The sequence below is a fragment of the Larimichthys crocea genome, chromosome XXI (assembly GCF_000972845.2).
Source record: "Larimichthys crocea isolate SSNF chromosome XXI, L_crocea_2.0, whole genome shotgun sequence".
Taxonomy (NCBI): Eukaryota; Metazoa; Chordata; class Actinopteri; family Sciaenidae; genus Larimichthys; species Larimichthys crocea.
Genome location: NC_040031.1, coordinates 9,879,946 through 9,893,355, shown reverse-complemented (window position 1 = coordinate 9,893,355; position 13,410 = coordinate 9,879,946). Strand labels below are relative to the sequence as shown.

At 39.9% G+C, this 13,410-nt stretch overlaps 1 pseudogene; it reads left to right on the top strand.

Annotated features, from left to right (window-relative positions):
* Positions 1 to 2,354: 2,354 nt before the first annotated feature.
* Positions 2,355 to 11,077, top strand: LOC113744209 (myosin heavy chain, fast skeletal muscle-like; annotated as a pseudogene).
* Positions 11,078 to 13,410: the final 2,333 nt, after the last annotated feature.

Sequence of the window (13,410 nt, the reverse complement as noted above, 5' to 3'; positions counted from 1 at the left end):
TTAACTGTTTCACACCTGATGAAATACATTAGTTTGTCAGGTAAATAATGATATCATTATTATTGATTATGTATCAAAGTATAGATAGATCTTTTAAGTCATTACGAATCTAATACTTTTCTTTGAAAACAAACTATGGTGTCGCCTATACATTTTTCTGTTTAGTAGTTTCAATGACTTTAACAAAGGATATAGTGGTATTAACACCCATAAGTAACCCCCGCTTTGAGTGAGTCGATCAACAGGTGGCGGAAATTTAGGATCTAGGGATACTTTAAATAGACAGAAAGGCTTGAGAGCTCTTACTGATGGATTTAAACTGGATTTGCTCCCTATTTGACATGCATATTTGACTTCCCTGGAGACAATAACAGATGTGGAAGTTTGCTTCAGTAGTTGCAGCACTTCCTGGATGAGTATTAAATATTGGCAAGGGGCACTTAAGCATTTTGTTTAGATTTACAGCAAAGAGTTGTGGAGGAACAACTGCAGTTACTATCCAGGTATAGTCACATTGACATTTCAACAAAGATCAATCAATCTAGTCACTGAAAATATTAAGAATAAACAATGCTCTAATAGCTCAAGGTCAAATGAAGGCATTGGGGCTTGATGAGAGGAGGTAAGAGTGCGTTACATGCTCTTGAAAATAAATAGTAAAAACTGTTCTCAGTCCCAAAATTGACAGATCTGGTATACATAAGTATTATGGGATCTAAAAATGGGGTGACAGGAAAAAAATTGAGAATTCCAATTTTACAAAATAAGTTGGCAACAACAAGTATACATGCTGCTATGCAAAGCATAGATAAACAAGCTGTTTAAACCTTTTACACAATGTGACAAAGAGGAAATGACATAGAAAGACAATCAAAAATCCTTACAGCACTATATTTGATTTTTATTAGTGCCAGGGAAACTAAGGAGCATGCTTCCCATATCAGAACATTTTGGAATGTTCTGGCATCACAACTTAGCTTGACTCGTGCCACCACATCTCAGCAACAACATGGTGGCCCCGGAATTCACAACATTGTTCCAGTAACATCATTCATCATCTACTCATTCACTTAGGACATTGACAGCTTAGCCAACCTGGATTCCAACAGGACCCAGAGTCAAAGAAAAAAAAAAAATGTCTAAATACCAAAATGGAGATGAAATACCTGAGCTTCTCACAGCTAACCCACTATTGTTTTCCTTATTATTTAAGTTTTTTTTTCACACTACTACTCTTTGCTTTTGTTTACTATTGACAGTACAAGTACTTGTTTATTATAGTTTAACAGTCAAAACGAAAATATTTCGCATTTGAAAGTCAAGAAGAAACTTTGGTCTAAAGTATTAAAGATGCTAACTGACAACAGTGATGAATAATGATATAGGACTTGAAAGAAGTTACGACTGAAAGGCAGAAATAGTCCTGAAACTTTAAAGATTCTTAGAGTCATCTTACACTCATAAAACACTTGGGTGAAATACGTGCCACTACGCAGCCATGTAGATATTCTGGTTATATAAAATATCTTATTTCATCACCTGTGCATCAATAGACGAGTTTAAAATGCTTTTAAAAGCATCTATGTTGACATTTGTTAATCACAGGCTCTGGGACATAGTCAGACGGACATTTGGAGATGTTTGATACAAATTAAAAATATTCAAAAATTTCCCAAGTCCCAATACAATGTCCCTTCCTGTGCTATTATATTGATGTGATACCTTATACTTCATGTCATGACAGAGAAATTAGTTCAGAACATACAAACTTACATCCAAAACTCAATTAAAACATGGTATGGTACATGTGTAGTTAATAACATACACTATGTAGGTGGCAAACCACTGTTTCATTGTATGTCAACTTGTTGTTATCCATGCCTTGTTTGCATTGGTCCCATTTTACTTACACGTAAGCAGCCTGTTTCAATATAGGACTCCAAAGAAAGGAAAAGGTGTGGTAGAAACTGTGGAGACGCCGCTTGTGGTAAGTCCTTCTATCTGCCTTCAGTTTCTTTCAACCTTAAACCTTCACCAGTAACTGAAAATATGTGATATTTATTTAACAGGATTGGATAATATAACCACTGACTTCTGACGACAGAGAGGGTCGGTATGAACATAGTGACTATTATTTAATTCATGCTGCAGTTTGATATTATTGAATTGTGATCACATTTTGAATGGCGAAGGTGTGTTCACTTGTGATGATACTTTATCATTATTTAATTATTTATTTATATATCAATTTAACCGTTTAACAGCTCATTGGCTGTCAGTGACATGTTGTGAGCAATCAGGTTTAAAATGAATGAGCCTGATTTGTATTTACCTCATAGACCTAAACCGCCACCATGAGTACCGACGCGGGATGGCCGTTTATGGCAAAGCTGCCATTTACCTCCGTAACCAGAAAAGGAAAGAATTGAGGCGCCAGACAAACCTTTTGATGCACGTCTGCCTGCTATGTTCCGATGCTAAGGAGTTGTATGTGAGGAACAATCATCAAAAAGATGGTGGCAAAGTCACTGTCAAAGTCCTGGACACTCAGGAGGTTAGTATCATAGTCAGATTTAACCGGGAACTCAACTATGATCAGTACTCATTAAGACAAATTTCCTCTTCTAGGAGAAGACAGTTAAAGAAGATGACGTCACTCCAATGAACCCTCCCAGTTCGATGAAAATGAGGACATGCCATGATGACCCATCTCAATGAGCCTCTGTGGTGATTAACCTAAAGAGCGTTATGCCGCATGGTGATCTACGTAAGATGCTGATAATCTGCTGAATTAAAAAAGCACAATTTTAAAATGGCTCAATGTAGGAAAACACAGGTTAACTGTGGAATCTCTATGATCCCTTTCAGACCTACTCTGGGTTGTTTCTGTGCCACTGTAACCCCTACACGTGGCTCCAGTTACGATGCTGAGTTGTAAATGCCTACAGAGGCCAAGAAGCGTAGGAGGCTCCACCCCACATCTTCTCTGTCTCTGACATGCTTATCAGTTCATGCTTACTGGTGAGTAATTGGTATAAAATGAAGAATTTGTCAGCAAATGAGGTTTCTATTTCAGAAAAAAAAATCTTTCTTTTCTATTTAACAGATAGGGAGAACCGTCTTCTTGATCACGTTAAGTTCCATTTGTTTTTTGTTGAACATTATCACATATCTTGATCAATTCTGATAAGTCTTTTCCTACTCGTGGAGAATCTGGTGCTGGAAAGACTGTGAACACCAAGCGTCATCCAGTACTTTGCAACCATTCACGTTGGCGGAGGGAAGAGGGACACCTCAAGGTGGGAGTACACAAAGTGGAAGATGATGTGATTTGGTGTTCTTAGGTATGGAAAACATTTATACTTGCCCGTCATTTTCTGATATCAATGTTTAACCTGGATTATAGGGGTCTCTGGAGGATCAGATTATTGCTGCCAATCCTCTGCTTGAGGCCTATGGTAATGCCAAAACTATAAGGAATGACAACTCTTCTCGTTTTGTAGTATGGAGGGATTTCCACACGTGAAAGAGACTTATTTACATTGCTGGAGGGACATTAAATGTCCTTTCTTCAAAACAGGGTAAATTCATCAGAATCCATTTCGGCACAACTGGCAAATTGGCTAGTGCTGATATTGAGACATGTAAGTAACATCCTCAGGTACATACAAATGTTTGAACTTAGAATTGACCAGGCTTGACTTATGAACACTTTTTGTAGATCTGCTGGAGAAGTCCAGAGTGACATTCCAGCTTCCTGATGAAAGAGGCTACCACATCTTCTACCAGATGAGTCCAACCCACTACCTGGGATCATTGGTAAAAAGATGAGTTGTTGTACAATGTGAAACTTACTTACAGGTTCATATAAACAATTAATGGGTTGTTATTTATTTTTGATCCCCAGAAATGGCACTTATCACCACCAACCCCCTACGACTCCCCATGTTGTAGTGGGTCAGATCACTGTGGCTAGCATTGATGACAAAGGTGAGTGGAGGCCACTGATGTGTGTGATCTCATTTTAACTTTTAAACAACATTGAAATGTATTTTATTCAACAGCTCTGTTTAATGCATGTTTTAAAGAGAGTGAGATTTTTTTTTTTTGACACCTCTTTGGAAAACAGAACGCTATTGATATCTGGGCTTCAGTGGTGAGGAGAAGATGAGCATCTACAAGATGACTGGTGCTGTGCTCCACCATGGTAACATGAAGTTCAAGCCAGAAGCAGCGTGAGGAGCCGGCTGAGCCTGATGGCACAGAGGGGAGTATTAAACATCAGAGAACAGAGAACCTTGTTTCTTTTTATAATCATGAGGAGGGTGATGGTCACATATGTAACTGTAAATCATAACTATTTTCAGAGGTGACAAGGTTGCCTATCTACGTGGTCTGAAATCCGCGTGAAGCTGGAGGCTCTGGCTATCCCAGGTGAAGGTCGGAATGAGTATGTCACCAAGGGACAGACTTCGCCTCAGGAACGAAATAATAATTAATTTTATATTTACATGTAGTACATGTGTATTGCATGAGGTTAGGTACGTATTAAATATCTGTAGTCCCTCATTGGTTGTAACATCAGACGCAGTGTAAAAATTGCCCTACTTTGAGAATTACATTTCTAAATTCCTTATGGGAATCATTTTTCATTCACATTCTTTTGTTTCATTAACCTCTTACAAGTTCAGAATACCAGTCCAATATCCAGAATTTTACAAACCTGTAGACTGACTTTTGTCAATCACATCTTTGTTTATTCAGGTGAATAACTCAGTGACTGCCCTGGCCAAGGCCCTATGAAAGGATGTTCTTGTGGATGGTCGTCCGTATCAACCAGTGTTGGAACTAAACAGTCAAGGCAATACTTCATCGGTGTCCTGGACATTGCTGGCTTTGAAATCTTTGATGTAAGCTTCATTTCCAACAATTCAGCTGCTGGTGCGTTTTATGACAGTATCATTTCTTTTCCATGCAAGAGATTATGCTGAATATTTGGCCCTACCCGTTCAAACACATGGAACAGCTGTGCATCAACTTCACCAATGAGAAACTGCAACAGTTCTTCAACACCAATGTTTGTCCTGGAGCAAGAGGAGTACAAGAAGGAGGGTATTTCTGGGAGTTCATTGACTTTGGCATGGACTTGGCTGCCTGCATTGAGGCTGATGAAAGGTATCATTTAATGTTGTGACTGTTGTAAATGTTTATTTTTGACTTAAAAACAATTATATATCAATTATCTCTTAATGACATATTTCTTTCCACTTTTTTCAAGCCCATGGGCATCTTCTCCATCCTTGAAGAGGAGTGCATGTTCCCAAGGCCCACAGACACATCCTTCAAGAACAAGCTGTATGACCAGCATCTTGGCAAAAACAAAGCATTGAGAAGCCAAGCCCGCCAAAGGCAGGCTGAGGCCCCACTTCCCCTGGTGCACTACCGCTGCACTGTGGACTACAATACTCGTGGCTGGCTGACAAGAACAAGGATCCACTGAATGAGTCTGTTTTGCAGCTGTATCAGAAGTCTTCCGTTAAGCTGCTGGTTCATCTGTTTCCTCCGTTGTTGATGGGTATGACAGCAGTTGTAGTAAACTCAAGCTATAACTCATTTGTATATTATGTATATTTTATGTATTCGTATTATTATTTTGAAAGTCTGTTTTTTAAATAACTGTATATTTTTCTATTTGCAGCTGTATTTATGTAAATATCCAGTCTCCTTCTGTCAAATCTTTTTTTAGCAGGAGGTGTGTGGAAAGAAGGGAGGCAAGAAGAAGGGGTGGTTCTATGCAGACTGTGTCTTCACAGTTCCGGGTAAGGATTAACATTGTAAACATGTGTATGAAATCATATTTCAGTTCTACTCAAACACACAATTGTGACATTTTCAGACAAAAGTCAACATTTTGGCTCTACAGGAGAACTTGGGCAATAGATGACAAACTGAGGAGTACCCATCCATCCTTTGTACGTTGCCTGATTCCAATGAGTCAAAGACTCCAGGTACATGAAAGACATAATCTCAGTAGAGTGTTATAGTTTCCTTAATTTTTGGAAAAAGAGGCTAACATGTATCCAAAGAAGTAAACAAGAAGTGTCTTTTTTACAGGCTGATTGGAGAACTTCCTGGTCATCCACCAGCTCAGGTTGTAACGTGTGCTGGCGGAAGGTATCAGAATCTGCAGAGAAAGGTTTCCCCAGCAGAATCCTTTATGGTGACTTCAACAAAGGATCAAAAGAATGTCAACATAATTTTGATGACAGACTATTAAAAAGAGAGCAACCATCACTCATTATCTCTCTCATCAAAATACCAGGTGTGAATGCCAGTGTCATCCCTGAGGGCCAGTTCATTGACAACAAGAAGCTTCAGAGAAGCTGCTTGGGTCAATTGATATTGATCCATGACACAGTAAGATTTGGACACACCAAGGAAGAACTGATGTCATTGCTATACTTGTGTATTTACTGTGTTGGCATGAATTGTTTTGAACAATTTGTGAAGTGATCCACTATCTCTACTTCCCTATACATTTTTTTATACTGTTTTGTGCAGGTGTTCTTCAAGGCTGGTCTGCTGGGTACCCTTGAGGAGATGAGAGATGAAAAGCTGGCATATCTGGTCACCTGACTCAGGCACTTTGCCGTGGTTTCCTCAGTGAAAAGGATTTATGCAGATGATGGAGAGTGAGGTATGTATGGTCCACTGTATGTTATTAATGTAGAAAAACTGCTATAATACCAACTTTTTGTAACGAGATGCCATCTACACCATCCAGTACAACGTCCGCTCCTTCATGAATGTGAAACACTGGCCATGGTGAAGGTTGTACTACAAGATCAAGCTCGCTGAAGAGTGCTGAAACTGGGAAGGAGCTGGCCAACATGAAGGAACTATGAGAAGATGAAAACAGACTTGCTGCTGCCCTAGCCAAGAAGAAGACTGGAGGAGAAAATGGTGTCCCTTCTGCAGGGAAAATGATCTGCAGCTGCAAAGTAGCATCTGTAAGTACATTTTTCAGTGTTTTCCTTTTGTTTGTTTTATTTGTTTGTTTGTTTTTTTGCTAAGGTGTCACTTTCATATAATGAACTAGGAATCTGAGAATCTGTCAGCATGCTGAGGAAAGATTGTGCGGGACTTATCAAGAGTAAGATTCAGCTGGGGGCCAACTCAAAGAGACAACCGAGAGAACTGGAGATGAAGAGGAAATCAATGTGAGCTCACTGCTCAAGAAGAAAGCTGGAGGATGAATGCTCTGATGCTGAGAAGGATATTGATGATCTGGAGCTTACCTGGCCAAAGTGAGGAGAGAGAAAACATTGCCACTGAGACAGGTTCGAAAACAAAAATCATATGTCTACGAATAAAGTAACATTTGAGTATGCCTTGTTAAACACGTCTTTCTTGTGAACCTAGGTGAGAACCTACTGAGGAGATGGCTTCTCAAGATGAGAGCATTGCTAAGCTGACTAAAGAAAAGAAAGCCCTTCAGGAGGCTCACCAGCAGACTCTTGATGACCTGCAGGCTGAGGAAGACAAGTCAACCACTCTGACCAAGGCCAAGCTCAGCTTGAGCAGCAAGTGGATGACGTATTAACAAAGTCACGTGGATGCGCAAAGCAACATTTCTCTTGAACCTTGTATATAAAACTTATTTTAACGTTCAGCTGAGGGTTCTCTGGCGCAAGAGAAGAAGCTGCGTATGGACCTTGAGAGAGCCAAGAGAGGAAGCTGGAAGGTGATCTGAAACGCGCCAGGAATCCATCATGGATCTTGAGAATGACAGCAGCAGTCTGAGGAGAAAATGAAGAAGTAAGTTTCATTGATTTGTATGAGCAATGTTTTTAAATTTATGTGTCAACCATCACGACTTTACTATGTACCTTTTAAATTATTCTTTCAGGAAGGACTTTGAATCACATTCAGCTCCTGAGCAGATCGAGGAGAGCAGTCAATGGGCGCTCCAGCTTCGAAGAAGATCAAGGGCTTCAGGTCAAATATTTACTACGTAAATACTGCATACTTTTCCTATTTTGGGCTTCAAAGTGAAAGTTTTATGAAAAAGCAAACTTCCATTCAACAGGCCCGTATTGAGGAACTGGAGGAGTAGATTTGAGGCTGAACGTGCAGCTCGTGCCAAGGTTGAGAACAGAGAGAGCTGACCTCTCCAGGGACTTGAAGACGATCAGTGAGAGGCTGGGGAGGCTGGTGGAGCCACAGCTGCTCAGATTGAGATGAACAAGCAAGCGTGAAGCTGAGTTCCAGAAGGTCCGTCGTGACTTGAGGAGTCCACTCATGCCAGCATGAAGCCTGCTGCTGCTCTTCGTGAAGCAGGCTCCGACACGTAGCTGAGCTGGGAGAGCAGATCGACAACCTCAGGGTCAAGCAAAAGCTTGAGAAGGAAAAGAGTGAATACAAGATGGAGATGATGACCTCCTCCAGCACAGGAGGCGTTGCTAAAGCAAAGGATTACAACACATTAAATTTTCATTATTTTATTGTACTAGTAATATGTCAATTATAATATGAATAAAATCTGATCTGATCTGTCTTTTCCCCATTCGGAAATCTTGAAAAGATTTGGCCGTACTCTTGAGGACCAGCCAAGTGAACTGAAGTCCAAAAATGATGAAAATTGTCCGTCAAATGAATGACATGAGTGACAGAAAGCACGTCTTCTGAACGAAAAATGGTATCTACAAGTTATTCAGTGATGACTTTGGTGTATTATTGTGAGATATGACAAAACCTAATGTATCATGACATCTTCACACAAGGTGAGTTCACCCGTCAAGTTGAAGAGAAAGAGCTCTTGTCTCCCAGCTGACCAGAGGCCAACAGGCCTTACACAGCAGATGAGGAGTGAAGAGACAGATTGAGAAGAGGTTAGGTGTAAGGCGGAAACTGTAAGTATGTGCTGATAGACTTATTTATTAGACGATGTGCACACTGAATATTATCCTTACACCAGGCCAAGAATGCTCTTGCCCCTGGAGTGCAATCAGCCCGCCACGACTGTGATCTGTTAGGGGCGAGCAGTTTGAGGAGGAGCAGGAGGCTAAGCTGAGCTACAGCGTGGAATGTCCAAGGCCAACAGTGAGGTGGCTCAGTGGAGATCTAAGTATGAAACTGATGCTATCCAGCGTACTGTGTGAGCTTGAGGAAGCCAAGGTGAGTGCATTTTAAAAATAAAATGACCCAGTCTATGATAATAGACGTGGTCATGACTACAATCTTTATTTTATATCAATACTTTGGTTTTAAAGAAATATCATATCAACCATGACAATTTAACAGTGAAGCACACATAAACATATTGAATATGAATCATATTGAGGTATAACATTGCCAACTGACTGCTATGCTTTGCTTGTATATGTTTAATTTTAAGGTTTTCATTGAGAGATAAAATCACAACCTTTTTTCAAACAGGAAAAAAGCTGGCCCGCGCCTTCGGCTGAGGAGCAGCATTGAGGCAGTGAATTCCAAGTGTGCTCTCTTGAGAAAACCAAACCGAGGCTCCAGAGTGAGGTGTGGGACCCATGATTGCATGTGGAGAGAGCCAAGGACTGGGTGCCACATCTGGACAAGAAGCAGAGGAACTTCGACAAGGTGTGCAACGTTCACTTTGTGCAAACGTGGACAAAATGAAAGAAAAATCAATTACTGATATACGGTAAATGGTAATACACCAGTAATCTGTATTATTGTGTAATGTAGGTCTTGGCAGAGTGGAAACAGAAGTATGAGGAGGGTCAAGCAGAGCTTGAGGAATCGAAGGAGGGCGTTCTCTTGGCACTGAGCGCGTTTCAAGTAAGAACTCTTATGAGGAAGCTCTTGATACAGCTGGACCATTGAAGCGTGAAAACAAGAACCTCCAGCTGATAGTTTTGAACCACTTTCTGTAACAGCTGTTGCCTTCATATCTGTATGTGTTAGAATGGCTTAGATAATTATTCACTATCAAACATATTTCTCTGCAGAGGAGATCTCAGACTGACTGAACCAGATTGGTGGATGCAAAGGTATCCATGAACTGAGAAGGCCAAAAAAGCTGGTGGAGACAGAGAAGTCTGAGATCAGACAAGCTCTGAAGATGCTGAGGTACAATTCTTCTGCAAAATCTTCTGAAAAACCCATGGAAAATATATTATAAAGTTCTGAAGCAGAGATTAATTTATTTAGTTTTTGACATTATTAGGGAACTCGGAACATGAAGGTCTCAAGATCCTGCGTGTCCAGCTGGAGCTAACCAGATTAAGGGTGAGGTGGACAGGAAGCTGGCCGAGAAAGAAAGAGCGGAGCGATTCCCCGAGGAGATGAAAGATGATGAGATGGAGCGATCACGGAACAGCACAGGGTGATTGATCCATCAGAGCACTCTGGATGTCTGAGTAGGAGCGGAACGATTGCCTGAGAATCAGAAGAAGAAGAAGATGGAGGGAACCAGAATGAAATGGAGATTCAGTTGGCCATGCCAATCGCCAGGCTGCTGAGTCCCGAAGCAGCTGAGGAATGTGCAGCACAGCTCAAGGTTATGTAAACATGGAGTTCTTGCTAATCAGGCTATTGTCAGTGTACCTACATTTTGGCATTTAACCTGTTGTACATTCCGCGTGATATTTCTCATCAGGCGTCAAATGCACCTTGATGATGCTGTAGAGCGCCAGGAGACTTACGTGAACGAACTGCATGGTGGTAGGACGCAGGAACGGTCTCATGACAGCGAAATTGAGGAACTGAGAGCCGCTCCTGAAGACCAGAGAGAAGCCGCCAAAGTTGTAAACAGGAGCTGGTGGATGCCCGTGAGCGTGTTGGACTTCTTGCTTCACTCCCAGGTGAACAAATGCAGATTGTGCAATAATTCACAATGTTTGAATTTTTTAATAACATGAAAATCAGGCACAGTGAGTGCTCATAAAGTAACAAAATCCTTTTACTTTTAGAACACAAGTCTCATGAACACCCAAGAAGTAAGTAGACGACCTTGTCAGATTGAGGGTTGAACGTTGATGACACTGTTCAGGAAGCAAGGAATGCTGAGGAGAAGGCACAAGAGGCCCATCACTGATGGGTTTAACTTTCCTTTTTTTACTTTCATAGGAAAATGTGTTTTTAAGATATTTCAAGTTCATCTTTCATTTGTTCCTACTAGGTGCTATGAGGCTGAGGAGTGAAAGAGAAGGCAGCAGGATACTAGTTCTCACTGGACGAGGAGACCGAAGAAAACGGGTTGCTGTTTACGGACCTGAACAGCACGCGACGATGAGGCAGAGAATCTGCCCTTGAAAGGGTCGGCAAGAAGTACAGTCCAGAAACTTTGAGTCTAATGTAAGCAGTTTTTTTTAGTTAAGAATTTGGAAAATTACTACCTAATTTAATTGCTATGATGCTTCAGATCACAGTTGTTCAAATTACAGTACGGTTAACACTATGAGGTGAAGAGCAAATATTTTTATGAATTAACATTATTTACATTTATATGACTATTGTGTCTACAATAACTAGTTTAGTATGTACAACAGCTTTAACTGATTTCACACCTGATGAAATACATTAGTTTGTCAGGTAAATAATGATATCATTATTTGATATATGTATCAAAGTATAGATAGATCTTTTAAGTCATACGAATCTCTAAACTTTCTTTGAAAACAAACTATGGTGTCGCATATACATTTTCTGTTTAGTAGATTTCAATGACTTTACAAAGGATATAGTGGTATTACACCCATAAGTAACCCCCCGCTTTGAGTAGAGTCGATCAACAGGTGGCGGAAATTTAGGACTAAGGGATACTTTAAAATAGACAGAAAGGCTTGAGAGGGCTCTTACTGATAGAGATTTAAACTGGATTTGCTCCCTATTTGACAGCATATTTGACTTCCCTGGAGACAATAAAGCAGAGTGTGAAGTTGCTGCTCAGTAGTTGCAGCACTTCCTGGATGAGTTATTAAATGGCAAGGGGCACATTAAAGAATTTGTTTAGATTTACAGCAAAGAGTTGTGGAGGAACAACTGCAGTTTACTATCCAGGTATAGTCACATTGACATTTAACACAAAAGATCAATCAAATCTAGTCACTGAAAATATTAGAATAAACAATGGCTCTAAAGCTCAAGGTCAAATGAAGGCATATGGGGAGGCTTGATGAGAGGAGAGTAAAGTGACGTTACATGCTTGAAAATTAAATAGTAAAAAACGTTCTCAGTCCCAAACTTGACAGATCTGGATACATAAGTATTATGGGATCTAAAAATGGGGGACAGGAAAAAAATTGAGAATTCCAATTTTACCAAAATAGTTGGCAACAACAGTATACACTGCTGCTAGGCAAAGCATAGATAATACAAGCTGTTTTAAACCTTCACACATGTAGCAAAAGTGAAATGACATAAAGAACACATCAAAAATCCTTACAGCACTAATATTTGATTTTATTAGTGCCAGGGAAAATAAGGAGCATGCTTCCCATATCAGAACATTTTGGAATTGTTCTGGCATCACACTTGCTTGACCTGGTGCCACCACATCCAGCAACAACATGGTGGCCCCGGAAACAGTTCATTCAACCTTCACACATTCATTCACTTAGGACATTGACAGCTTAGCCAACCGGATTCCAACAGGACCCAGAGTCAAAGAAAAAAAAAAACATGTCTAAATATACCAAAAGGAGAATAGAAATACCTGAGCATTCTCACAGCATAACCCACTATTGTTTTCCATATTTAAGTTTTTTCACACTACACTCTTTGCTTTTGTTTACTATTGACAGTACAAGTACTGTTATATTTATATAACAGTCCAAAGAAATATTTCAGCATTTGAAAGTCAAGAAGAACTTTGGTCTAAAGTATTTAAAGATGCATAACTGACAACAGTAGAATAATGATAGAGTAGACTTGAAAGAAGTTACGACTGAAAGGCAGAAAATAGTCCTGAACCCTTTAAATTCTTAGAGTCATCTTACACTCATAAAACACTTGGATGAATACGTGCCCTACGCAGCATATGTAGATATTGGTTTAATAATATCTATTTCATCACCTGTGCATCAATAGACGAGTTAAAAATGCTTTTGAAAAGCATTCTATGTTGACATTTTGTTAATCACAGGCTCTGGGACATAGTCAGAGGCATTTGGAGATGTTTGATACAAATAAATATTCAAAAATTTCCCAAGTCCCAATACAATGTCCCTCCTGTGCTATTATATTGATGTGATCCTTATACTTCATGTCATGAAAGAGAAATTAGTTCAGAACATACAAACTTCAAATCCAACTCAATTCAAAACATGGTGTAGGCATGTGTAGTTAATAACATACACTATGGTAGGGGCAACACCTGTTTCATTGTATTCAACTTGTCTGTTATCCATGCCTGTTTGCATTGGTCCC